At 35.7% G+C, this 26,759-nt stretch overlaps 1 long non-coding RNA gene across 1 annotated transcript in view; it reads right to left on the bottom strand.

The window, feature by feature from the left end:
• LOC105515811 overlaps positions 1-26,759 on the bottom strand; it is an 866,119-nt gene that overhangs the window by 144,488 nt on the left and 694,872 nt on the right. The window contains exon 5 of the long non-coding RNA XR_001002393.1: positions 22,228-22,271. This is a non-coding gene — a long non-coding RNA (uncharacterized LOC105515811). The remainder of the gene's footprint in view (positions 1-22,227; positions 22,272-26,759) is intronic.

Genomic DNA, 26,759 nt, shown 5'->3' with positions numbered 1-26,759 from the left:
GGGGGGGGGGGATGCTTCTATTGCTATTTATTTTTATTGTTAGATAATCAATGTTGTTACTCGCATGCAACATTTCTTGTATTTCCTGAGTAAACAGAATATAGTATAGTGATTTGTAAGTATTCAGCTTTCTCTACATTATCTGTTTCCTGCAATTTCCTTTTATTTTTGCTGTCTTTTCAAACGGATTTTCTCAATTACTTTTGAATCATTGATTGTTCATATTTAACAGTGTTGAGTGTTCTATGTACAGAAGAAGCATGGTTTACTAGTGGGACTTCACAGTGGGGACAAGCTACTTTGTTGAGAATTTTCTAAGATTTGGTATCTGAAAATCTTTTATATGGAGCTTCCTAGCTTCCAAAGGATGGAAGAGTATAATACTCTTCATTGAAGGGTAAGAGGTGTCCAAGTCCCAATGTTGTGGGAGGCCCTATGCTTTGGGCATAATACTTTTTTGGTCAGAGGTCCCCCTCTCATGCCTTGGACAAGCAGAGGCCAGTAGTACCATATAGGTAGGCTGGATGGGGAGGGTTGTGCCTGGACATTGGATCTATATTCTAGTTCTCTACTTTGGGGAATCTTTTTAACACCATTCACGTGCTGTTCATCAGGTATCCTGAAGAAATCCAGGACACAAGCCTAATGAGGTCATCCAAGACCCATGACTGGCTGTGGCTCCAGGATGGCAGCGTCGCAAATGAATCACTCCCACTGTTCAGCAAGGTATCCCCAATACAGAATTATGTGAGATTGGGTCAACAGAACCATGCCAAAATACTGACTTGGGGTGATACTGACATAGAATGAGACCCAGATCTCTTGGCTACCAATGGTTTATCACTGACATGTGAGGTTGAACCTGTGTGTGGGCCCATGGCCTGGCCATGTTTCTGTGATAGTGCTACCTTTGTGCTATAGCCCCCAGTGATGATGGTGTGGTGTGTCAGCAGGTGTTATTTATGCTTTTTCCAGTGCTGTCCACACCCCAGCAGAGCCTACATCACCTGTCATGAGCCTTTGCCTATCTCCTCCTAAAACTTGCCAGACCATTGCTTCACAGTCCAGGGGGTCCTTCCAATTAATAGTTTCTTTTGCCTCTTTCTCATAGGATAAGGTTACACTCTCCTAGTTTAGTTTCAAGCCATGCTGGACAAAAAATAAACATTCTTTCTGATAAGGGAATGGCTCTTCTCACTGTGTTCAAGGGACCCTTCCCTATCCTCGCTGGTGATGGTGGAAGGCAGGTGTGTTGACCACATTGTAAGAACTTAGTGATTACAGCTAAAAAAGCTCATGAGAAGACAATTGAAAAGTGTGTTGTCTTATCTGTACGTTATAAAATTCTAAATGGAAAATATAATGAGAAGGAAAAAAATATCATTCACATTTTCCTGTATACACTGGGATTTGCATTTGTGGACATCAATGAAACACAGTAGAATACAAAAGGCTGAATAACATGTCTGTGCAGAGGGCATCTGGATAACCTCAGAGAATCTCCCATGACTCCTAGAGCAGTAGCAGAGAGCAGCCAGGTGTTTTCCATTTTCCCTTGTACAGAAAACAGAAGCAGCTGGAAGTAGAGTGGGTAGATTTCAAACACGAAGAGACATTGTGGTCAGAGTGGGGCAAGGAGTTGTAATTTTTGTGAACTGTATGACTGGAGAGCAAGTAATAACAGAATTTTTAATGTCTCTCATCCTGAGCAGATAATAATTATCTAATACCAAATTCCCCAATTTCCTGAGTAATTTAAAGCAACTTCCCTTGAACATAGATATACTAGGAATGTGAGGATTACCATGAGGATTATGTAGGAAAAAAAGGTTTAGCTTCTGATTTGCCAAAGGCCACCTTGATTTGAGTGAGCTTAGAGTTTTGTTCTTGGGAATGCTGGCTTGATAAAAGTCAGTTCAAAATCATAATAGCATGTATAACAATAATGACACATTTATTGCACACTTGAGTAGGTCTGTACACAATTTAGAATCAGAAGAATGTTCTGAACCAATTATATATATAAATAGATGGCAGAGTTTAATTAACACAGAAAGGAGAAGGGAATGGTGTTTGAATTGATGTGTGAAGAATAAGACAAGGAAATACTTAAAAGATTACAAGTATGAGATAGGCTAGCAAGTTTCCCATGTGAATTTCTTCTGAGCTAGCCAGACTAGACATGGCCAGGGAGTGTCTTAGAGGTTTAGAAATTTCCGGCAAGACTTTGAAAAATTGACAAAAAAGTGTTTCTGACATTAGTTCAAATTTTTATGTCACTCCCAAACTGCAGAGGGTCACACCTGCATTACTGTGGGTTATACAGCTATGTACAATAAGGTGAAAAGCTACAAAGGGAAGCAGGGTCCTGACTCTTGGTCACTTTGTTAGGGCAGGCCACGATGACTTTACTAAATACTTTAATACATATCCTTGCTTCTGCTATTTAAAGTTACCTCTAACTATTATACACATTAGGTTTCAATATTTAGCATATTCTAAATATATAATGTATTCCACATATTGAAAACAAGTGAAAAACATTGTTTTAAATAGGGAAATAGGATGTGGTTTGAGTAGAACTAAAGTCATGCATCTCATAATGTCCAATGAGACTAAAATATCTAGTTCCAAGCTTTGCTTAACTTTGAAATACCTCAACCACAGAAGGATAAACAAGAAATTACTAGTTTAATGTTTCCATCTATAACATGTCTATTCAAGGTATCAACATAATTACATTTTTAAACTATCAATAAATCTTTTCCTTAAGAATAGAAAAACATATTACTAGAAGATGAAACACAAATTAAAGGCTTATTTATTTTCTGCTTTTGGGGTCTTAGCAAAGAATTGTCTCAGAAGGTCTAACTTATCTCAAAAGAACAGGCTGATGCCAACCGCTAGGTTCTGGAGACTTCCTCTTTTGTATAACAAGGCTCCTTCTCTCACCAGGGGGCTCCCATTACTCCCAGTCTATAAATACATAAAGCACCACATGGACAGGACCCCTCACTAGTGGCTCATTGGCCATGATGCATACACCATCCATGTCTGGACTAAATGGTGGAATAATTATATTTCACATGATGCATGTGCTCTATTTCTCTGCTTATAGGTTTTTTCTTTCCCCAACAAAACTTGCATAGCACTTGTGTTATGTATCTGTGACTCCTTTGTATGAAAATATGTACACCCACGTGATCAGTACATGAATATGCTTTGGTGTCTATCATTGTTGAGTTTAAATTATGTCATCTCAATCTTAAATTATGTCATCTCAAGATTATCAATGGCAATCATTCCTATTGACTTCTCCTATGACAGATAACTCATTCATGCAATATTTAGATTGTAAATTACATGGGACAAGAAATATTGATATTCAATATGTAAATACCCTAACCACACCATGCTAAGAATAATGCCCAATCACTTAATTTCCTTTAAGGCACTTAATTTTGTACAGAAATGTTTGAAACAAAACTTTTACTCTAAAATATTGTACTGGAGTTCATATTGTCATATATGAAAATATCATGTGTGCACATTAAACTACAAGCTCAACATGCAAAGTACATAAAACGACCAGAAATGTATAGTTTTTTGTAAAGTATAATTTATAGTTTATATGTAAACTTATAGCTTATAAAATGCATAAACAGAAGTTTATAGCTTTATGTTTACACATTAAACTATTCTAGCTACCTAATACATAGTGCAACAATTGATTCAAGTACATATTAATAAAAAATACAAGTACATGGAGACATTCCTTGTAGATCCATTCTGACTTGGAAGTGCTTGAATACAGTTCACAGTGGGAGTCTTGCATCATGAATTTCACATGAAGTGACAACCTCCCGAAGAGTGTATTATGTATCTCAAAATTAAAAACTCTTTGAAACAATGCTTACTATCACATGACAAATGAAAACTAAAAGACAACGCACACAATTTAGAACAGAAAACATCTGTTCTGTCTATTCTTCATGTAGAGTACATTACTGAAAATATAGGCCAATTAATTTCTTCGGTTAGCTTTTCACTTTGTAGGAATGACTTAGACTGCCAGATTCTACTCAAGAAACTCACCGGTAAAAGTGAGGAAACAATTTTTTTAGTATCTCTCTGTTAAAAAAAAAAAAAAAAGACATAAAAAGGAGCTTAATTGTGCTCCTAAATTCAGCTCCTCTTCCTGACTTGATGCCACTGCACACGTATCTAGACATCAGTCACTCATGCTTTAAACATCGTTGTGCTTTCTGACTTCACCATCTCATCCACGGATGGCATCCTGTAATGTTTTCTGTGAATGCTACCTCCCTTCCTTTTGTAATTGCCACAATCCCAGCTCATGTCAGGGCCAGCAAAACCAGCTTCCAACTGCTCTCCATTTTAGATCACTTCTTGAAAGTCTATCATCTCTGCTTTACGCCACTCAAAAATTTGGTAATTGCGGCTGGGCCAGACGCGGTGTCTCACGCGTGTAATCCCAGCACTTTGGGAGGCCGAGCAGATCACGAGGTCAGGAGATCGAGACCATCCTGGCTAACACGGTGAAACCCCGTCTCTACTAAAAAATACAAAAAACTAGCTGGGCGAGGTGGCGAGCGCCTGTAGTCCCAGCTACTCAGGAGGCTGAGGCAGGAGAATGGCATAAACCTGGGAGGCGGAGCTTGCAGTGAGCTGAGATCCAGCCACTGCACTCCAGCCTGGGTGACAGAGCGAGACTCCGTCTCCAAAAAAAAAAAAAAATCGAGAGGTTCTCCAACTGCTTTATGAAATTATTTTCACATTCAAGAAGGTTCACATAATTTAAACCTGTATGTTCAAATTAATATGTACCCTTCATTTTAATCACTTGGAAATACATATATTTCTCAAATACATATCATATTCTTCCACCTATAGGTTTCTGTTCAAACTATACCTTCCATCTAAATTATTACTCCAATTCCAATTTCCACTAAGTCAAAATGCCTCCTATTTTTAAGAATCATCTCAAATATTATCTGAATCAACATTTTCTAGATTTGTTAAAGGTATTAATTTCCAACATAAATTTCAGTTTGGCTATATTTCTCTCAAACTAACTGAGCACTGATTGAAAGAGGGTCTGGATTAATGTGGAGCATGAGCATTCTGTCAGCCTTAGGCATGATGAAGTTGACAGGTGAAATAAGTTAGGATATTTTTCTGGCCCCTATTAGAGCTGAGTCAGAGAATGGGTTGAAGGTCAATACCAGGAGCCCTTGGTTCAGAATTTCTGTAATGATGTGCCTTCAAAATACTGGTATTCAATGAACTGGACAAAAGTATGCCTGCTGATAAAATTGAATAATGGTGCTTTCTTCTCTAAAGTATAAAAATATATGTATTTTCCTTAACTTTAAGCTCTTACATTCTTCCCTACAGATATTTCTTAAGCCTTTGGTTTCACAATGTTACATGTACTAGAAAAGATAATTTCTTCCTCATTTTTTTAGTTACTTAAGGTTGAAAATAGTTGTATGTCATTATATTTCCTGAAGTGTACTATGATTTCTAGGCATGAACACCTGTCAGAGCCCATATTCTACAATAGTGTCTGACAACATTTTTCTACATATTAACAGATAGTAAATGTTTTAGGCATTGTGGGCCACAGGGTGTCTGCAACTCCAATGCTGTAAGTCATACATAAGCAAATGAGATGACTGTATTTCAATACATCTTCATTCACAGACTCTGAAGTATTAACAATATTCTTTACATGTCAAGAAATATTCATTTTATTTTTCCAATCCTTTAAAAGGCTAGCTACAGCTAGCCTTAGCTCAAAGGCTGTGCAAAAACAGGCAGTGGCCTAAATTGAAACCATCACATACAGTTTGCAAACTCCTGTGCTGGGTCATCGATTTTCAAATTGTGTTCTGTACTTCTGCCCTATGCACTAATTTGTGGAGAAAAAAAAAAATAGGAAGTCAAGAGGTGTAAGACATCCTATTAGAGCATTAACACTTTTATTTTGATTTTTTAATTTCATGGATCCATGTAAGATTTTAGGTGGAAATAGGGTCCTACTGCTAATTTTTTTTCTTTTAGTTTTTCGGGGGAGTAGGGCAGAAACTACATTTCTGAAAGAAGAGAAAGAACATAGGGATCTGAACAGGGTGAAGCCAGAAGCATAAATAAGAAATGAGAATAGGAGCTCCAACCACATTCTACCGAAGTGGACAAAGTAGGGATGAATACATAAGTCCTAAGCCTATAGAGGAAATAGAAATTCTTGGGGCAAGATGCCTACTCTAGTTTTAAGGCATTCAAAGAGAAGATGAGATACGAAAATAAATAGATGAAACATGAGGATCATAAAGGGTAAAAGTAGACTTTGAGAAACAAAAATACTGGCCTTGAAGATGAGAATAGTTGAATTTGTTAGGCATAGTTGGTTCAGTCAGAGTAGCTGGGCTAACTGAAGAAAGGAATGTGCATCTGAAAGAAGAGTGGCATCACTTGAAAGAGAAGCTTAGTTCACCACAGCATCTTGTTTAATTGAAGTAGCTAGGACAGCTGTAGAGACCTATGATCGAGTAGGTGGGTCAGACAGAATAAGTGATTAGAGAAGCTGGGTCTGGCAAAGTAGCTATAGTAGCAGAAGGAGTAACTGGGCAAACTGAAGTAGCTGAAAGAGTACCTGAATATCTGTATAATAGTTGTAGCAATTGCCTAGGAGTCATTTTATGAAAATAAACTTTTTGGCCAAAAAGTGAAAAAGGATCCATTAAAAAAATATGAGGATCCAAACCTTTCTATGCTTGGTTTCAAATGGACTCAATTCTGGCATTTGGAAAATCTTTACTGCAATTCAATCTACAAAGACAATATGCTCCTCACGTGCAGCCTGAAGTTTATTCATTATTACATATTAATATTGGTAAGTATAACATATTGTAAAGTGACCAAACTGTGAGAACAATGTAAAGACATCTTGTGCAAAAGGGTCCAATGTGATGCTGAACAAAAACTGCTAAGGAAATCTACTATCACAGTAATCAAATTGTAAGACTGAAATAGAATAAAAGACCCAGTTTTCCTACTTTTGTTCATGTGGGTAAGGATAATACTAAATGGCTATGAATCTTAATTTCAAAATCTCCCTTACTTCTAATATGTTACAGGAAATATTCTCAAAACGGATACAGTTTGAATTTATAGGAGCAATTTGAATATCCTTTTATTTTCTAAATACTATGGGTTTTTACAAGCTGGTAAAAGCTACGAAATTACCATGTCTATTGTAATATGGTTGGATATATCTTGGCTGAAGAATTGCTGAGTGACATACAGGAGAATCTCTTTTCTATTTGCAGTTAAAGGGAAGACAAAACACAAAACATATCCACTGAATGCTTACTGGATTTTAAATCCTTAAAAACACTTTTTGAGTAAGAAAACTGAGAAGCTCTGAATTCTAAAAATACATTTACTGTCTTAAAAATACAAGGCCTATTGATCAGGAGTTTGAAAACAGCTTGACCAACATGGTGAAACCCTGTCTCTGCTAAAAATGCAAAAATTAGCTGGGTGTGATGGCACATGCCTGTAACCCCAACTACTCGGGTGGCTGAGGCAGGAGAATGGCTTGAACCTGGGAGGCAGAGGTTGCAGTGAGCCAAGATTGCGCCACTGCACTCCAGTCTGGTCAATAGAGCAAGAGTCCATCTACAAAAAAAAAAATATATATATATATATACACACACACACACACACGTATATATATATGTGTGTGTGTGTGTATATATATAATGTATATATATACACACACACATATATATACACACACACACACACACACATATATATATATATATCGCCTCTTTCAAAGATCAGTGAGCACATAAGACTGACAGCTTTTAAGAGTGTTTCCATAGCTCATCTTCCAGTGGACTCTATTATGTCTCCCTAATAAAGGCTAAAATGCAAAATAATAGTTTGCGATTATATTTTGGCTTTAGATTATTTGCCCTAAGACTTATATCAAGATGCAAAGCCAAGCCATTGAATTTAAGTTGAGATTTTACCTTTGAGGTAACTATAGCAATTAATACCTCTTCTGTTATTTTAAAAATTGCCTAAACAGGACACTACAAAAAATGTATATATAACTGCTGCCAATGGAAGCATTCTTGTGCATTTTCGTTGAAATGTTGTGTGATGTAAGAGGAAGTAATACTGCAGTCTCAGAGTCTAATTTAGTTTTTGAACAGGTGCCATATTGAAAAATTATCCTTGAAAAAAATTAATGCTTCTTACACAGATGCTATTAAACAATGGAATATGCTCACACTTGGGGAGACAATGAAAGACAAACCTTAACTGATATGGCAATTTTTTGGGTGATGATCAAAATATATGAAACTGGTAGTTTCCAGCTTACAAAATTTACTTGTGTATCCAGACTCCTTCCTCTTCTTTAGGCACACAATTCCCATTTCAACACCTGTTTTCACCTCACCCCTGCCAGAATGGCCATAATCAAAAAAATAAACGAAATACATGATGGCATGGATGTGGTAAAAAGTGAACACTTTTGCACTGTTGGTGGGAATGTAAAAAAGTACAACCACTATGGAAAACAGCATGGAGATTCCTTAAAGAAATCTCGATCTACCATTTGATCCAGCAATCCCACTACTAGGTATCTACCCAGAAGGAAATAAGTCATTATATGAAAAAGATACGTGCACACACATGTCTATAGCAGCACAATTTGCAATAGTAAAAATATAGACCCAGCCCAAATGCCATCAACAAATGGATAAAAAAATGTAGTACACACACACACACTCACACCATAGAATACTACTCATCCATAAAAAGAAATGAAATAATGGCATTCCCATCAATCTGGATGTAATTGGAAGACTATGATTAAGTGAATTGACTCAGGAATGGAAAAACAAACATCTTATGTTCTCACTCGTAAGTAAGAGCTAAGCTATGAGGACAGGCATAAGAATGATACATTAGACTTTGGGGAGTCAGGGAAAGAGTTGGGAGGGTGAATAAAAGAGTACACATTGGGTCAAGTATACACTGCTCAGTGATAGGTGCACTGAAATCTCTGAAATCACCACTAAAGAACTTATATAACCAACACCACCTGTTCCCCAAAAACCTATTGAAATAAAAAAATTAAAAATAACAAAAACAAGAATTGCTATAAATGTAATGGTAAAGTTGGAAAAAGAGAAAACTGGAGATTTGTGGATTCAGAAGTGGAAGTTAGTATTGCAGGTGGGATTGGGTGAGGTCAGCAATGTGGGTGGTAAAAAGAACTTACCAAAACAGTTGTACTCAAAGAGATATGTTGCAAGAGTGCAACAGGCAGCACAGCAGAGAAGGCGCTATCTGCAAAGAGGCAGGGGTTAACTGGAAGTTTTATAGGGTCATGTTGAAGGGGCTATGTGCAGAATGAGGTAAAGGTTGTGCTGCTGGAGCTTCATATGAACAAGGTACCTGGGAACAGGAGGTTGTGCCAGCAGTCAGTCTGTGATTAGCCATCTCCTAGAACAATTGTTCTACCCTACCTGGGGCCCCTTCCTTGTTTTTGCTTACTTATCGGGACTCCGCAGTGGAAAATAAAACAAAAATAATTTTGTTGTGCCAAATATGTCAACATTCAAAGCAGGAAAATCCTTCCTCACAATTCAGAAATTTCCCTTTTCATTTAATGACATTTCCTGAGGGTCTTCTCATTAGACTTATCTCACTTAAACATAGTTCTTACTGTTTAAAAGTGGAATGAAGCCAGATAAATTGTTGTACATATCAGTCATTCACTTATTTGTAGATATTTCAACAGATGACTACATTTTGCCAAGTTTGAGATGCTCTAAAATTGCTTCAATTTTAATGTATGTGTTTCAGATTAGGGGCATCATCTGATGTTACTTAAATAGGCTTTTGGCCTTAGGGATGACAAATTTGGATAGAGTAGTAGGATTAAAGGTTTAAAACAGTTGTTCTCAAAGTGTGGCCTGGGCCAACAACATGAGCATAGATTGGGAACTTGTTAAAAATGCAAATTATAGAGCCCCACCTTAATATATCACAACAATTTGTGAACCTAATATCTCAAAATGGAGTCGCTCATGTCAGGAAGCATTGAGCCCACAGTGACTCCCTCAAAGTGATAAACATATATGTAATAGACTGAGTTAGGAAAGTAACACCTGCTTTTGCTGTGTACCATGGGAGACTTCAAAGGAGCTGACAAAAGGGAAAGGTGGCTGAGATAATGAAAATAGACCCATCTGGGAGAATCATAAAAGCCAGGACAAGGCTTTTTTTTTTTTTTTGAGAGGCCTTAGGAGGGTCTGCCCAGAACTCTGAGAGCTTCTCTTATATTGACAGCTGCCACCAGAACTTCTACTTGGGAGAAGCAGTGACCTCCTACTTAAGGTATCTTAAGGTTTTCTGGACCCACTCGATTAATCTATTGGTGTGTTGCTCCCTTGAGCCATTGCTGTGGTTTATTAGCACTCTGTTACTATTGGCTGTGTGTTGAATAGTAATTGTATGATTGATTGTGTGTGAAAGCCTCAGAATAAACTGCAAATTCAAGTATATATAATTGGCTATTGAGTCACTGTGAAACCTTACTGAGTAAGCACACCTAGGTGCCTGAACCTAATGGACATATCAATTGGCATAGCAGATAACACATCCAGACCTATTGAACCCAAAATTCTGAGTACTGGGGAGAGTAACAACTGGAGTATAACAAGCCTTGCAGGTGATTCACATGCTTATTTTTAAAAAGCACTAGTTTAGGTCAGCTTGAGAGATCCAGTAGACTTAAAAAAGAAAACAGCCCACTAAGAGGAAGGTTATGAATACAGAAAGCAAAAAAGTGTCAGCTTCCATTATATCAAAAATTCGCCACAGATTCATTACGATATCAGCATATCCTAGCATGTCACACAATATTCTCCTTTGAGATTGGTATAGGATCCAAGAGGGTTAACTGAGGCAAGTAGAGTGCTCTGATATAATACCCATCTCTGCTCTGACCACCAGAGTGTGCTGTGTTGAGCCTACACCAGATCTTGCTCTCTCTGCTTGTCATGCCCAAATAACACTGTTCTCCATTAGAAAGATCAGAGTCAGAGACGTTGCCAGCAGTTGTGGTATGGTCATTAAAACTCCTGCAGTCCTGCAGTGTCCTGGGGCTTCATCTCAGATGCCCAGTCTTGAGTATCTCCATCCCTTCAATTTTCATAATTACCTCACCTCAAGTCTACACTTTTGGCCTCATTGTGTCTTAGTCCGGAATTTGAGACAAATTCTCTCCTTGATTCTGAACCTCGCTCAATTTCACTCCTTTAGCCCATGAGTAATTGAGGCCTTTACTCTGTTCTTGGCTCTTTGGATCTCTTCTGCTATGCCAGTTTTCTTTTCTTAATAAAAATAACTTCATTGATTCCTTTGCAGCCAATCAGGCATGGCCCAGACGTCATTCTCTCCATAGGTTCTCCACTCAGCTTTTACCTTCAGCTTCCCCAGCCCCCATCCTATCCTACCTATTACTCATCACCCTACTTTTAGTAACTACAGATAGTTTATTTCTAGACCAAGCACTAGCCCATTTCTAAAGGAATTAGCTGATGATCTCTCCCATCTATCATTTTGTTTTCCATGGATGGATATGACTGTTAGGGAATTCTTTGTTTTCTTCAACAGACATCAGCTAAAATCATCAACATCTCTATCTGGGCCCCCAGCCATCCCCTCATCTCTAAATCTGATAAAACTTGCCCTTCCAATAAGAAAAAAGTATCATTATAAATAATTACAGTTAATAACTATTTGGAGGTCATCAACTATATGGTTAGAGGCAGGAAATACAGCATTCACTCTGCTACAGAGGATAGAGCAGTGAACCAAAGGAAAGAAACTACCCTTAATAAATTTACATCTATGAGGGGTCACTGATATTCAAGTATTAATAATATGAATGTTGTAAGAATAAATATGGAGTTATTTATGTTAAAAACTCTGACAATTTCCCAGGAGAAACCAGTGAAGGAAAAAAAGAAACTCTGAAAAAAAAAAGTAGCAGGGAAGGTCCTAAAGAGGATTCTCATGCCTGACAACAAGAACTATCACAGTTCTTGTTTATATCACAGACTATAAAAACCACAGTCTTGCCCAAAGGCATTCACCAGCTTACACAAACACACACACACGCACGCGCGCAAATTCTGCAGACATCTGCCCAGCAACTGCTTATTCAAATGTGTATTGGTGACACCCTTATTGATATTAATACTTATAGCCAAGGATAATTATCTCAAAACGATTCAGTAATCTTAAAAAAAAAAAAAAAAAGCCTTGTCTTGTCTTCCTTTACTTCCCTGAATACACAAATAGTATACTATACTACAGCATGAATATTCCCATTGCAATGCCTACTCCCAAATAAACATCCTTTTCTTGTAGAGATTTTTCCTCTCTGTTATTTATGTTGACAATAATGTAGTTACTTATTTAATCACAACTATAATATATGCTATGAGGAGGAAATGTGAGATGTAATGAAAGCTAAAAGAGAAAGAACCAAGCCATATTTAGCCTCCAGGAAAGCTTCCATGAAAGTGAGAGTTAGGCTGAGACATCTAAAACTTGAGTAGAAATTGCCTGGGCAGGGGTGAGTATTGGGTAGGAGGTATGGTATTCCAAACAGATGGGAGAACTTGTGCCAAGACTCTGAGGCAGAAATTAGCTTCCTGCCTTCACAGAACCAAAAGAAGGGTCAGAATGTAGAGACTGAGAAGGAAAGTGGAAAGAGATGATATGATATTTAAAGGCAAGGAGGAGATCATGTACGAATTTATAGACCACGAACAGGTGTTAATATTTATTCCAGTGTAGTTCGGAATCATCTAGTCCTTGCTATTCAAAGCACCATGCATGGAGTAACAGCACAGGCATCTGGGAATTTGCTAGAAATATAAAGTCTCAGACTCAATCCCAGAGTTGTTGAATCAAGATCACTTTAGCAATATTCCCAAAGTAGCTTCAATACACATTAAAATATTAGAAACAAAAGATTTAAGCATCGCAATAACATCACCTAATTTAGATTTTGTTAAGATAGAAGCTGTATGGACCACAGACTTGGCAGGGGGTGGGAAAACAGCATATTTAGGAAAGATAATTAAGAGTTCATTGTATTAATTCATCTGAAAGATAATGTTATAGACTAGAGAGGTGTCAGCAGAAATGATGGGTTTAAAATATATTAAAGAAGTTAATTTCAGGACACTTGATTGATCTGCAAGGAAAGATGAGGCTGAATGACTGATGATTCCAAGGTTTCTCATCTGATGATTGGATAAACAATGTTATCATCACTGACAAGAGATACTACTGAAGGAACTGATTTGGGGAGAAATGTCATGAATTTACTAGTGGACCATGTTGGTTGTATACAAAATGCCATGTTACAAAAAGAAAAAAATCTGGCTGGGTATGTTGGCTCATGCCTGTAATCCCAGCTACTCGAGAGGCTGAGGCAAGAGAATCACTTGAACCCAGGAGGCAGAGGATGCAGTGAGCCGAGATCACACCATTGCAATCCAGCCTGGGTGACAGAGCAAGACTCCATCTTGAGAAAAAAAGAAAGAAAAAAAAAAAGAGAAAAAAGAATCTAATATTTAAAGATGATTTTACTGTGTAAAAAGAGAAAGAGGTGTTCCATTTATTATCTTAGCCCTTTCTGTTGTCATCTCAATGAATTACTGTTAGTTACAAATTTGGTTAGCCCTATAAAAATCAAATGCACCAATCTGAGCAACATGGTGAAACCCTGTCTCTACTACAAATACAAAAATTAGCCAGGCATGGTGGCAGGCACCTGTAATCCCAGCTACTCAGGAGGCTGAGGCAGGAGAATCACTTGAACTCAAGAGGCAGAGGTTACAGTGAGCCGAGATCGCACCACTGCACTCCAGCCTGGGCGACAGAGTGAGACTCTTATCAAAAAAAAAAAAAAAAAAAATCAAATGCAGCTATTAGAATAGTAAAGTTGTAAATAGTTCCCAAATCTTCTGACTCTAAATTTTATGCATTTCTATTATACTATCCTACTAGGACTACGAGGATTTAGCCATAGTACTGCAATAGTAGAGGAACTGTCAGTGGTTGTCTGAGGAGCACTATGGTTTCACCAGTTAACAGTACTGGTGGGGATCTCATGGGGATTCTGCAGGGGACTAGGGAAATGACGGGATTGAGGTTGGTTAGCTACTGCTTTGTTTTAATCAGAACTTAGCAGCTTATCTGTTTTCAGGTTAAATCACTCAGAGAAATGATTTAACACTTTAGAAACTATTTCAAAACTACAGCAATAAATACTGCCAAAAGAGGCATGAAGTAGTTAAGAAGTTTTCATATACCAAGGATCTTCCTAGGTGCTGGAAATAGAGTAGATCAACAAGGACTTCATCTACCTGTAGCTTTTAATTAAGTGAAGGAAGCTGAAAATATGAAAGTAAATAAGTAAATAAAAGTAAAGCTAAATAAAGTAATTGCTGCTGGTTATAAGTACTACAGACAAAAAGAAAGGAGAGGAAACAAAAGAGTGTCATAATAAAGAATTACTTTGAGTAGGGAAGTGGTCTGGGAAGTCTTCTAGGAGTTCAAGATCTGAAGGAGGAGATTCAACGGCAAACCAGGGTAAGAACTGCCCTGCAAGGAGAAGAGAAAATGTCAAAGTGCAAAGAAGCAAGAGTTCTGGGAGCAGGCAGATCAAAGGGCTATTGCCAAAACAAAGAGGGTGCTCACCTAAACTGGGATGCTGGCAATGAAGACAGAGCAAAATGGATACCTCTATTCTTTTTTTTTTTTTTTTTTTTTTTGGAGACGGAGTCTCGCTCTGTCGCCCAGGCTGGAGTGCAGTGGCCGGATCTCAGCTCACTGCAAGCTCCGCCTCCCGGGTTCACGCCATTCTCCTGCCTCAGCCTCCCGAGTAGCTGGGACTACAGGCGCCCGCCATCTCGCCCGGCTAGTTTTTTGTATTTTTTAGTAGAGATGGGGTTTCACCGTGTTAACCAGGATGGTCTCGATCTCCTGACCTCGTGATCCGCCCGTCTCGGCCTCCCAAAGTGCTGGGATTACAGGCTTGAGCCACCGCGCCTGGCCACCTCTATTCTTTAGACAGAACTGACAGGATGCACCGATGAAGACGACATCCAAGTAAAGAGGTTGAGTTGGGCACATAATCTCAAACTCAGGAGCTAGGTCAGGCCTGGCAATGTAACAAATAGACCATGTTTAGAAGACATGAAATTGGACAAGGCATCTAGTGAGAGAGTTTGGCTCAAAAAAGAAGAGGCCCAGAAATAAGCACTAAGTTGCTCTACAATTTTGAGTAAAAGCAGAAGGGAAACTAGCATAAATAAATAAATAAAACCATAGAAAACTTATTTTCTGAGTCATTCATATATAGCATGTGTTCCTTTTTAATTAATGAACAGTGGATTTTATAATTTAGTACTATTTTCAAAACTTGAAATAGGTAATAGAGCATCTTATCATTAAGAGACTTTTAAAACTTCTAAAATATGTAGCTGTTATAAACTTTCCAGTTTGTACATGTCTTATACAACAGTATAGTTGTATAATGTATTGCATTGGTGTTATTTCGTGTCATGTACTTAAAATTATTTCCTGATTTTAATAGTCAACAAGATATTTCTAAGAGTAAACTACAATTTATCTAACAATATTACATGAGTAAAAATATTTTAAAGGCATTGTACTTTATCTTTTTAATTTTTATATTTTAAAAATATTAAATATTTCATAATTTATATTTATTCATATCTATTATTTTAGCTTTACTTTTAATCATTTATTTTTAAGATAATTTTTATGTTATAAAAATGCAATTAACTACACAAGAATAAAAACAGAAAAGTAATCAATATTGCATGTGAAGAGGGGCATTGGCAAAGAACTGTTGTAATAGTGTAGGGTTGTAAACATTACCAAAGATCAAGAGGGAAAGCTAACACCTAGAATGAGAAAAGAGAAGTGCAGTGCTCATAGCAGCTATCTAACATGTAGAAAAAGACTGTCGCAAGTACTGAAACTTCCATCACTAACAATTATCAACCCAGCAATCTTAGAAGTATTAAGAATATTAGAAGGGGAACAAATTACCTAAGAGTGAATACAAATGGAACAAAACAAAACAGGGTACTAATTGTCCAGATATGCTTTCTTGAAATATATTCTATTTTGTGCTTGAAGGAAAATATTTTCATGTATAATGTATATCACCCCAAAACCTAGTATCAGAAATACAAGAGACTGACTATTAAAAAATCGAAATAGGAATACATGACAAAAGTATTTTACATGATTCTATGGCTTGTTTTGATAAACAAATTTATTTTTACTGGAATAAAATTACTATCACTTTTTATTTAAATGCGCATTTCACACTCATAAGTTCAGTGTTAATGGAATAGTTGTAGGTTACGTGATTGCTAGTTGGCCAATTTACTTTGCTAAGTTGGAGAAGAAAAAAAACACAACAAAACATGCTGATTTCACTATAGGACATGATGTCTGACAACATTCTTTCATAATAGAAATACACTGAAAAAGATATTGATGCTTTTTCAACAGAGCAAAAATGACTATTTTTCTTTTTCTTTCTTTTTTCCTTTTTGAGACAGAGTTTTGCTGCTGTTGCCTAGGCTGGCGTGTGATGGCATAATCTTGGCTCACTGCAACCTCTGCCTCCCAGGTTCAAGCGATTCTCCTGCTTCAGCCTCCCAAGTAGCTGGGATTACAGGCATGCACCACCACGCCTGGTTAATTTTATATTTTCAGTAGAGACGGGGTTTCACCATGTTGGTCAGGCTGGTCTCAAACTCCTGACCTCAGGTGATCCACCCACCTTGGCCTCCCCAAGTGCTGGGATCACAGGTGTGAGCCACCACGCCCAGCCAAAAATGACTATTTTTCAAAGCAATCCTTCTTTTGCAGATATGTGTATTATGAGTTCTTAAACATTTCTTACCATGTACAACTGAAGAGAGAAGCTACAGACACTAATTGCAGCTTCTCCCTGGAACATCACTTTGTAAGCTTGAAGGCAAATTGAAAGCCTGAAATTTACAATTTTGTTTCTCATAGTTTTCAAATCACTTAGTGGGACTCAAAGTAAGAAAACCTCCCAGAGTAGCTAATGATACTAATGATAGAACCGCAGCGTTAACGTGAAAAATGGCAGGATTGTTCGTGTTAACATTCCTAGTTCACTAAAATCTTATAAAACTTTGTTAATTTATTTTTAATGTAAATTCTAGAATTTTAGTGCTTGTATAATATTCAGTGTTATATATGTGTGTACATATATTTTATATATATATATATATTTTTTAAATGAATCTGAACCTCTCATCTAGTGCTTGGAGAAAAATGGAACAGTCAACTTTGTTTTAAAAAGTAAGTTCTAATGTGAAATCTATTTCAGTATATTATAGTGTTTTGCAATAGAACCTAGAGAACTAACATATTTTAACACTGGTTTCGTAGGCAATATGATCTAAGTACCAATTATCAGTCTAATACATAAACATTAGAAATATAACCTGTTTGTAGTTTGGAGGTCCTTAGAACTTTCCAAGATTTTAGTAATGTGTTTATATGCATTAATTTAAAAAAATTAGTAGATATATAGAGAAAAAGAGGTAAATAACTGAAAAAATAAGACAGATGAGGGAAATGTTGTAATACTTATTTAAGTGGGTTAGAAGAACAACAGAAAGTCAGCTCCAAGAACACAAACATTTTTCCACCATATGGAAGACACAATTTCTCAACCATATGGAAGAGATAACAAGAGAAAAATGTTTAATGTATGTTGGGGGAAAAAAAGAGAAAGTTAGATTAAATGTTTAGGAAAATTCCTCTTATAAGACTACCCTAACTTACCAGTGTACATACAATTTCTTTGGAGCTATTTAAAAAATGTAGTCTTCTCAAATTGGAAGATAAAAATGTGTATAGATAAATCCTTTTCTTTCAATTCCTCTATGTTATTGTTTTGATTGTTTCCTTTCAGATCCCAAAGCTATTACAAATCAATTATGAGAATTTAGTAATTTCTATATCAGTAGTCATAATTTTTACTTATTTTGATTAATGTCCATTAGTCATCATTCATCCTCTGTAAAATTAAACACATATAGAGAAGACAATGCTTCTTAAATGTTGTGGTAACTAACAAAACCTGATTCATACGTCAAGTTAACATCGACAAGAAGGAATGCCAAAGGGGATTAGTTGACATAAGTGGTTCAAAATTGTAGCTTTTATTCTCTCATTGCTTTGATTTAGGAAAATGTATCAACAATAAATTATTTAGGAATGAATGTGTTACAAATCAAGCAATCAAAAAGAAATGAGATCTGTAAGATTTAGAGTGAGTTTCTCAGGAGCAATGAATTTTTTAAATTATAGTTCCTCAATTTTAGGCTCAAATTGTGGGAAAAAAAATCATGAAAGGGGAGAAATAATGTTCATCCTTAGAGTAAAAGGGAATTTGCACATGAGGCTACATATTTAGAGCCCTCAAATGAATTAATAAATGCATTTTTTATTGTTTTGCAGGATCAAGAGTTGTCTAGAAAATAAGGATGTGCACCTATCCATATTTTTCAACACAAAATTTTTGTTAGCAATATTTTTAAAGAAACAATATTGTAATTAAATATCCTTTATGCTGGCTATCAATTTTTAAATATATTTTACTGCAAAAGTATGTCTTTGGCAGGGCTGAAAAGGAAAACACAAACCTGGGAAATTAATATTTTGAAAATACCTTAAGGTTGACTAACATGATTTGAAATCCCACCATTTAGCTTTAAGGGCTTGGAAGGAATCACAAAATTGAGTTTCTATATATCAGAACAACAATAATCAAATAACAAAACATTGCCATAAGTGTTACCTTTATTATTATTTATGTAGTTTGTCTACAAATCAATCTTCAACCTATTAGTCAATAATTATATTCAGACGTCTTCTTTTTCCCCATTTTCAATAGCAGTAAAGATGATGAAAAATGTAATACATAAAAATGTTTAAGAATCACATAAGGAGTCATTTGAAGACTAATTTTTGACAATATTAATACATTTGTCTTCTTCAAAAAGAGAAATACGTAACATGAAGCACTAAGGAAAATAAATAAGAACACAGAGAACAATGACAAGTCTAACAGTAAAATGAAATGTACTTGGAAGGTTTTCCTCCATTGGAGAAAACTGCTTACACAATAATTCATCAATTATGATGAGAATTAGTTACAAGTTTCTCTTAGCTGATACCTTACCTAAAATATATGCATTTCATTTAATCTACTTAAATAGGACATTTTTATTTGAAAAGCTATACACATTCACAACACGGAATAAAGTTCAAGTAACATTATTCCAAATTTCTGATAATTCAAAATTGTATTGGGGTTTCATCTAAATAAATCTTAGTGTGTTATACTGGAATTTGGGTATAACCATAATCAGTCAAATTATCTCTGAATTTGATAACATATTTCATCAAGTGTAAATTCTTTAAGTTGTTTTTCAAATGTATTCATTAATTAGCAACCTCCAAGAAATATCAGAGTATTAAACGTGTTTCTACAAAACACCTAGTAGGTATTTTGCCCATAACAAAAGGCAAATTGGAATTAAGTTCTTAGGGACATATGAAAACAATTTTATAATACTTACATACAATTTGTACAGTATTATAACTGCATATTTCTTAAAATTCTGCTTTCCAGTAATTCACCTTAATTTAATAAAACTAATACCAAACTGTGCTGGAAGGCTTTCTAAGAATGGTATCACTGTAGGTTTATTCATTTCATCCCTTTAATATAAATATCTATCACTTAAATATACATTGTATTAAATTGGGCATTTGTTTAACAAAAATATAACTGAAATATCCTCGAGTCAGCAGAAGTAGAATTTATTGCATGACAACAATCCAGAGAGTGGGACCAGGACATTAAAAAGAACAAGCAACCAAGGCAGACCCTCACTGCTACCAGCTCACCTTCTAAAGATGATTTGGCACACTTCTCAATCTGGGTCCCTACAGAGTCAGTCTAGAAGGCTGTAACATATTATGTCTTTTATACAGCGTGTAGCTAACTGGTTCAGAAATGAAGTAAAGACAAAGTAATAAAAGTAGAATGCTTGTATTTAAAAGGTAGTTCTTAGTAATGCTTCCCTTTGGCAATTTTTAGGTTATTACTTTAAATTTAACAGTTAAGTGTATAAAGACATAATTTTGTATATAGTATGTAGCACACAAGAGCTTTCTTTGCAGTCGCGTCTCCTTAGAGAATTTACAGAATTTTCTTCAGTCAATTGCAGTTCTTATGTTCCACATGGTTACAACATTTTTATTTCATTAACACCTAATTTACAAGCACAAACCATTCTAAATGTATCAGAACAGATGTAGGAAATAATTATAATTTAGATTGAAATTTTCATCTCCTAGTCACATATTTTTAACCCATCTATCTTAAGAAAAAAAAATCAAGAGGATTCAAAAAAGATTAAAGAGTTCTCCAATTTAAATAAAGAGGTACCAAAATTTAAGTTATTATTTTCTTTCAATTTACCTGTTACTGCACAGATGTACCGTACCTGCTATATTGAGCTGTATAGTTAATAATGGGACATGTACTGCATTGATATAACAATCTGCACCAATTTGAATACAGTTTTCCATGGAGTCTCCCTTTATAGCCCTTGGACATTTAGTTTAATGCTTTGAGAGCTCTTTAAAATGTCTATTCTATGTTCTGGAGAGAAATCAATCATTTTACTTGGTTGACTTGACATTTAATTTGCTATGAACACAAATAAATACAAAAATAATCTACCATTATACAAATACTAAAATAACTTAATGTTTGCTATCATTTACCAAATCCAGTCCACTTGGTCAGAATAATAACAAAGCCTCACCTCCTACCTGTGAACAGGCTTCGTTGCTTAGCTGCATGGAATAACCCACTTGTTCTGGCCTTAAATAGACACACACCCTATGATTTAGATGTGCTAAACTGATCCTCACTCAGCATTAACTTCAGCTCCATGTAGTCAGCATGTCCCACCATTTGTTCCCATTGGCCTTATAAACAAATCTGAATGACAGGAATATATTTTCAGACATAAAATCTAATAAAGATGTTTTCCTGAGACTGTCTTCTGCCTCATTTTCAATCCATCTATCCACATTTTGATTTCTGGTAGCTTATATTAACTCCACTTCCTACTCATATTCTTGACTTACTAAGTAACTGGTAAATTAAGGCCATTGAAATGCCACTTTGCATGCTTGTCTTCCTATTGTCTGCATGGGCTTTGATAGAATTATCCTTATGAGATATTGAATATTAAGCACATAATAAAATTTACAGTATTTTGCAATAAAAATTAATCTTTGATTTTTCTTCATTTGTGTATTAGTTTATTTTCATACTGCTGCCCCAGACTGGGTAATTTATAAAGGAAAGAGATTTAATTGACTCACAGTTCAGCATGGCTAGGGAGGCCTCAGGAAACTTACGATCATGACGGAAGGGGAAAGCAACGTACCTTTTTCACAAGGCGGCAGGAATGAGAATGAACGCAGGAGGAACTGCTGAGAATGAACGCAGGAGGAACTACTAAACACTTATAAAATCAGCAGATCTCGTCAACACTCACTCACTATCAGGAGAACAACACGGGGAACCTGCCACCATGATTCAATTCCTCCACCTGGTCTCTCCCTTGACACGTGGGGATTATGGAAATTACAATTCGACATGAGATTTAGGTGGGGACACAAAGCCTAATCATATCAATTAGCATATACAAATTAGGTATCTGAAAATGGTGCAGATGAAGAAAAAACAAACTTTCCTTTATTCAGAATCTAAGTATTTTATAATTTCAGGTGATGCCAAAGAAATTTTTGAAGAGGGGATATATCTAATTGTCTTAGAAAAACTCGTCTCAGTGATAATGGGATTGTTTCCTCATAATTTGAATTCTGAATAGGTCAACTTTCTCAGAAGAGGCCCTTTTATTGTGCTTTATATAGCTAGCTCTAAACAAATGGAAACAGAAAAGATGAAAACGTCCTTACCTTAAGGGAAATTACTGCAGGTCTTACCCCCAGACTTCATATATCTGTGACAGAAAAAGAAAGACATCCAAAACTTATTTACATAATTTAAAATACCGTTTTCTTCAAGTAAGCAAAAATTGAGACATTGCACTCTCCACAATCAGGGTGAATTTCTAGTGGAGCAAACAGTAGGAAGATATCATCACAGAGATGTTTCAGTGAATAAGAATAAATAAAGGATAACTAGAAGATAATAATTAGGGTATTCATGAGACAAAAACATGCAACAGAAACTGAGCCTCTGAGTTTCAGATTGTGGTAGAGCAGACTTTACAGTACAAAGTAATTTTTCTTACCATTAAGATCAACTTGAATTCCCATATATTCATATCATAAAATGCATTCAGCATTGTTTCATTATTTTAAATTATATTTTTAGATATGTTATAATGCTAACATGAAAAATGTAAGATATTCTGTAGCACTCAGCTACTAAGATTCAGTTGATTATCATATAGTAGTAAAACAATATAATGATTACAATTTTGTGGTTTACAAATCATTTTTATGATTTGATTCTTGTACAAATCTAGTGAGAGGTATGAGCACTTAAGAAACAGTCTGGCCAAAAAAAAAAGACAGCAATCCCTGAGAGAAACAAATAAGGTAAGCGCTAAGACTGTCTCAGCTGGAGAAAGTTACTAGCGTGTGGTGCAGGTAGAGAAAATTCAGTCAGATGCAGTGGTCTCCCTGAGTTGAGCACACAGAGTTGGAAATTTGAGGAAGCCCAGATGCCTAGAATTTGCAGGGTATACTACCAGAGAGAGAAGGGAGATGTGCAAAGCCAGAACTCCAGAAATCTTTGGAAGGTCCCCTTTCAGTACACAGCTGATTATTAATCATGCATGCCTGTGAAGAAATTACCCATCTCCAGAAAAAGAAACACCTGAAAGAACAGTAGCTGATGTTTAAGCATGATTGAGATAAGTGTCTGTTCGCACCAACCAGGATAGAAAACCTCATATTTCAAGGATTGTAAGTTAGAATGCAAAGAAGGATTTTGTTTCACTAGGAAAGAAAATTAGTGCTTAAAAGCAAGGCCTGAGAGAATCAAGTTGTTTGCAACTAACTTAGCCATGTCCTGAAAAAAGCTCAGGAATTTTCATAGAGATATAAAAATATCCAACAACCAACAAATTTTTCAAGATCTTGACTAAATCTGAGTGATTAAATGTGTTCAAAAGTACTTCCATTTAATTATGAAGAAAGAAAAAGCAAAAAAGATAGAAGTGAGTCCCACTTCTATTTTGTAATTCTCCAATATTCTACTGATTTGTAAAATGCCAAGACACTAAGAAACCTAGTCTTTTAAGAAAAAAATTGACTATTATATCACTGTTTGGAAAAATATATAATGTTTTTACCTAGTGCTAGTATTTTTTCTTCTTTAAATTTTGTTTTTGTGGTTTAAATGGTGCAAAGAAGTTACCATAAAGTGTATAATTTTATATTTTATTAACCATTTAAGAATATATTAACTTTTATAAAATATTAGAAGCTTCTCTTCCTGTATTAACATGTGATACATGGTGCTGGCATTGTCAATTAAAGTAGTGAGGAAGGGATGGCCAAGAAAAAACAAAAACAACAACAACAACAAAAATAACGACACACTTAAGGACTTAAAATTTGCAGGGACTTTTACTAGGCATTATAAATTTAATATTTACATAATTCTTGCAGCTTTCCAATCTATGGTACCAGGGTTCAAGGGATTCACCACAAATGGCTTTTAGTTGGTTTTGTGATTAATACTACAGATTAATAATAGTTACTGTCCTGTTCTCTGTGGTTCAGGCACTCTATTTTTTTTTTTTTGCACTAGATCAAATAATTGTGTCCCTATTACACAGAGCATAGTACAATGCTGGTAAATAATCCATGAGTCAAAAAAGCTGGCCGGGCGCGGTGGCTCAAGCCTGTAATCCCAGCACTTTGGGAGGCCGAGACGGGCGGATCACGAGGTCAGGAGATCGAGACCATCCTGGCTAACACTGTGAAACCCCGTCTCTACTAAAAAATACAAAAAACGAGCCGGGCGAGGTGGCGGGCGCCTGTAGTCCCAGCTACTCGGGAGGCTGAGGCAGGAGAATGGCGTAAACCCGGGAGGCGGAGCTTGCAGTGAGCTGAGATCCGGCCACCGCACTCCAGCCCGGGCGACAGAGCAAGACTCCGTCTCAAAAAAAAAAAAAAAAAGCAGACAAAAGGGAAATTAGAAAATATTTTGAATTAAAGAAAAATAAAACCATAATACATCAAAATTTGTGTGATGCAGCCAAAGCATCTCTTAGAAGAACACTCATAACATTAAATGCTTGCAGAAAATAAGAGAGGTTTCAAATCAATTATCTATGCTTTCACCTTAAGAAATAAAAACAAAACAAAATAAAAAAAAAAAAAGAAAGCTAATCTCAAACAGCCAAAATGGAACAATAAAGACAAGTACAGAAATATATAAAGCTGAAAACCAGAAAAGCCACAGAGGAAAATCAATGAAACCAAAGCTCTTTCTTTAAAAAGATCAATTAAATTAATATACCTTGAATCAGATAGAACAGAAAGATATTTTCACATAAATGGTTCCTTGATTTTCAATAGATGCCAAAGCTATTCGATAAATAAATAATAAGATTTTTTAAAGTTTTATTTTATTTATAATTGACACATACATCTTCAATACATGTATATATTATGTAATCATCAAATCAGGATATTTATCATATCAATTGCCTCAAACATCTATATTTTCTTTGTAGTGAGAGGAATTCAAAATCCTCTCTTCTAGTTATCTTGAAATATACAATACAATATGGTTAACTGTAGTCACCTTACTGTACAGTAGAATACCAGATCTTATTCCTCCTATGTAACTATTATTTTCTACTGTTGACCTATCTCTCCCTATTCCTTATTCGACAGTCTCCCCTCCACTCCCCCAGCTTCTTCTAACCACTATAGACTCTGTACTTCTGTGAGATCAGCCTCTCTAGTTACCAGAAATGAGTGAGATCATATGATACTCATCCTTCTGTGCCTACTTTATTTCACATTTGTAAAGAAATTGAAAGTATTATCAAAAAAACTTAATGCATACCTCATACCACATACAAAAATTAACTCAAAATAAACCATAGAACTTAAAATAAAACTTAAAAGAACAAACTTCTAAAAGAAAATATACGAGATAATTTTTGTGACTTTGGTTAAGTTAAGTGAAGATTTCTTAGGCACTACTCCACAAGTACTATCTTCTGAAAGTGGCACAGTTAAAGGGCCTGAAAACAGATCAGTGGTTTCTAGGGTAAGGGTTGGAGGAAGGGTTTTACTACAAAGAACTATTTCATATGATTTTGTTGGTGGTTACGAACCACATGCATTTGTCAATGTCGTAAGATTGTACGTTAAATGTGGTGAATTTTGATGAGTGTAAATTTTAGCTTAAAAGAAAATTTTTTTAAAAACATTCTGTATCCTAATACCAAATAAATAAAACTTATTACTAAAAATATACTATTTACAAAAGTGTCAAATATATGAAATACTAGGAATAAATTATAAAATAAGGAAGGTATTTACCCAAGGAAAATAAAAAACATAAATCTCCACAAAGACTGAAATAAAAGTGTTCATAGAAACTTTATTCATAGTTGTCCAAATCTGAGAAATAACCCAATGCACTAAAAGTATAAAACAACATACCCTGAAACAGACTGATACATATATACACCCTTCACTATGACAAAGTAACACAGTAGAGCAGTGGAGATAAAGATGTTTTCAATCAATAGTGCAAGGACAAGTGGTTATCTGAAAGAGGAAAGGAAGAAAAAACCACCTGGTCCCTACTGCATACAAAAGTAAATTCCAGATTAATTAAGTCCTAAAATGTGAAAATGTTTTTCTAAATGATAACAGGAAAATATTTTCATCATCTCAAGGTAGTCGAACCTCTAAAACAGGGCCCCAAAAACACTAACCCAAGAAAGAATAATAAAAGTAATTACAGGAAAATAAAGAACACCCATTCACCAAAAGATACTATTAAAAATGTAGAAAGTAAGCTGCATTGTGGGAAAAGATATTTGCAACACGTACGTCATGGCAAATTTTATGTGTCAGCCTGACTGGGCTAAGGGATGCCTTGATTGCGGGTAACATTATTTCTGGGTGTGTCTGATGGTGTTTCCAGAAGAGATTAATGTTTGATTCAGTAGATGTAGAAAAAAAAATCCAGCCTCACAGATGAAAGAGGGCATCATTCAATCCCTTCAGAGCCCTGATAGGGAAAAAAATAAAGGCTAGAGGAAAACAAATTCTCTCTTTTTAAACTGGGACATAAATCTTCTGCTCTCAGACATAGGAGATCTCGGTTGTCGGGCTTTCAACCCCTCAAGGAGAAAATTATATCACGAGCTTTCCTGGTTCTCCAGCTTGCAGATGGCATATTCTGCATAATTCCAGCCTCTACGATTGTGTCAGACAATTTTCAC

Source organism: Colobus angolensis, unplaced genomic scaffold, assembly GCF_000951035.1.
Source record: "Colobus angolensis palliatus isolate OR3802 unplaced genomic scaffold, Cang.pa_1.0 Scaffold27, whole genome shotgun sequence".
NCBI classification, from domain to species: domain Eukaryota; kingdom Metazoa; phylum Chordata; class Mammalia; order Primates; family Cercopithecidae; genus Colobus; species Colobus angolensis.
The sequence above is the reverse complement of the archived record's forward strand: the minus strand, read 5'-3'. Positions and strand labels throughout refer to the sequence as shown.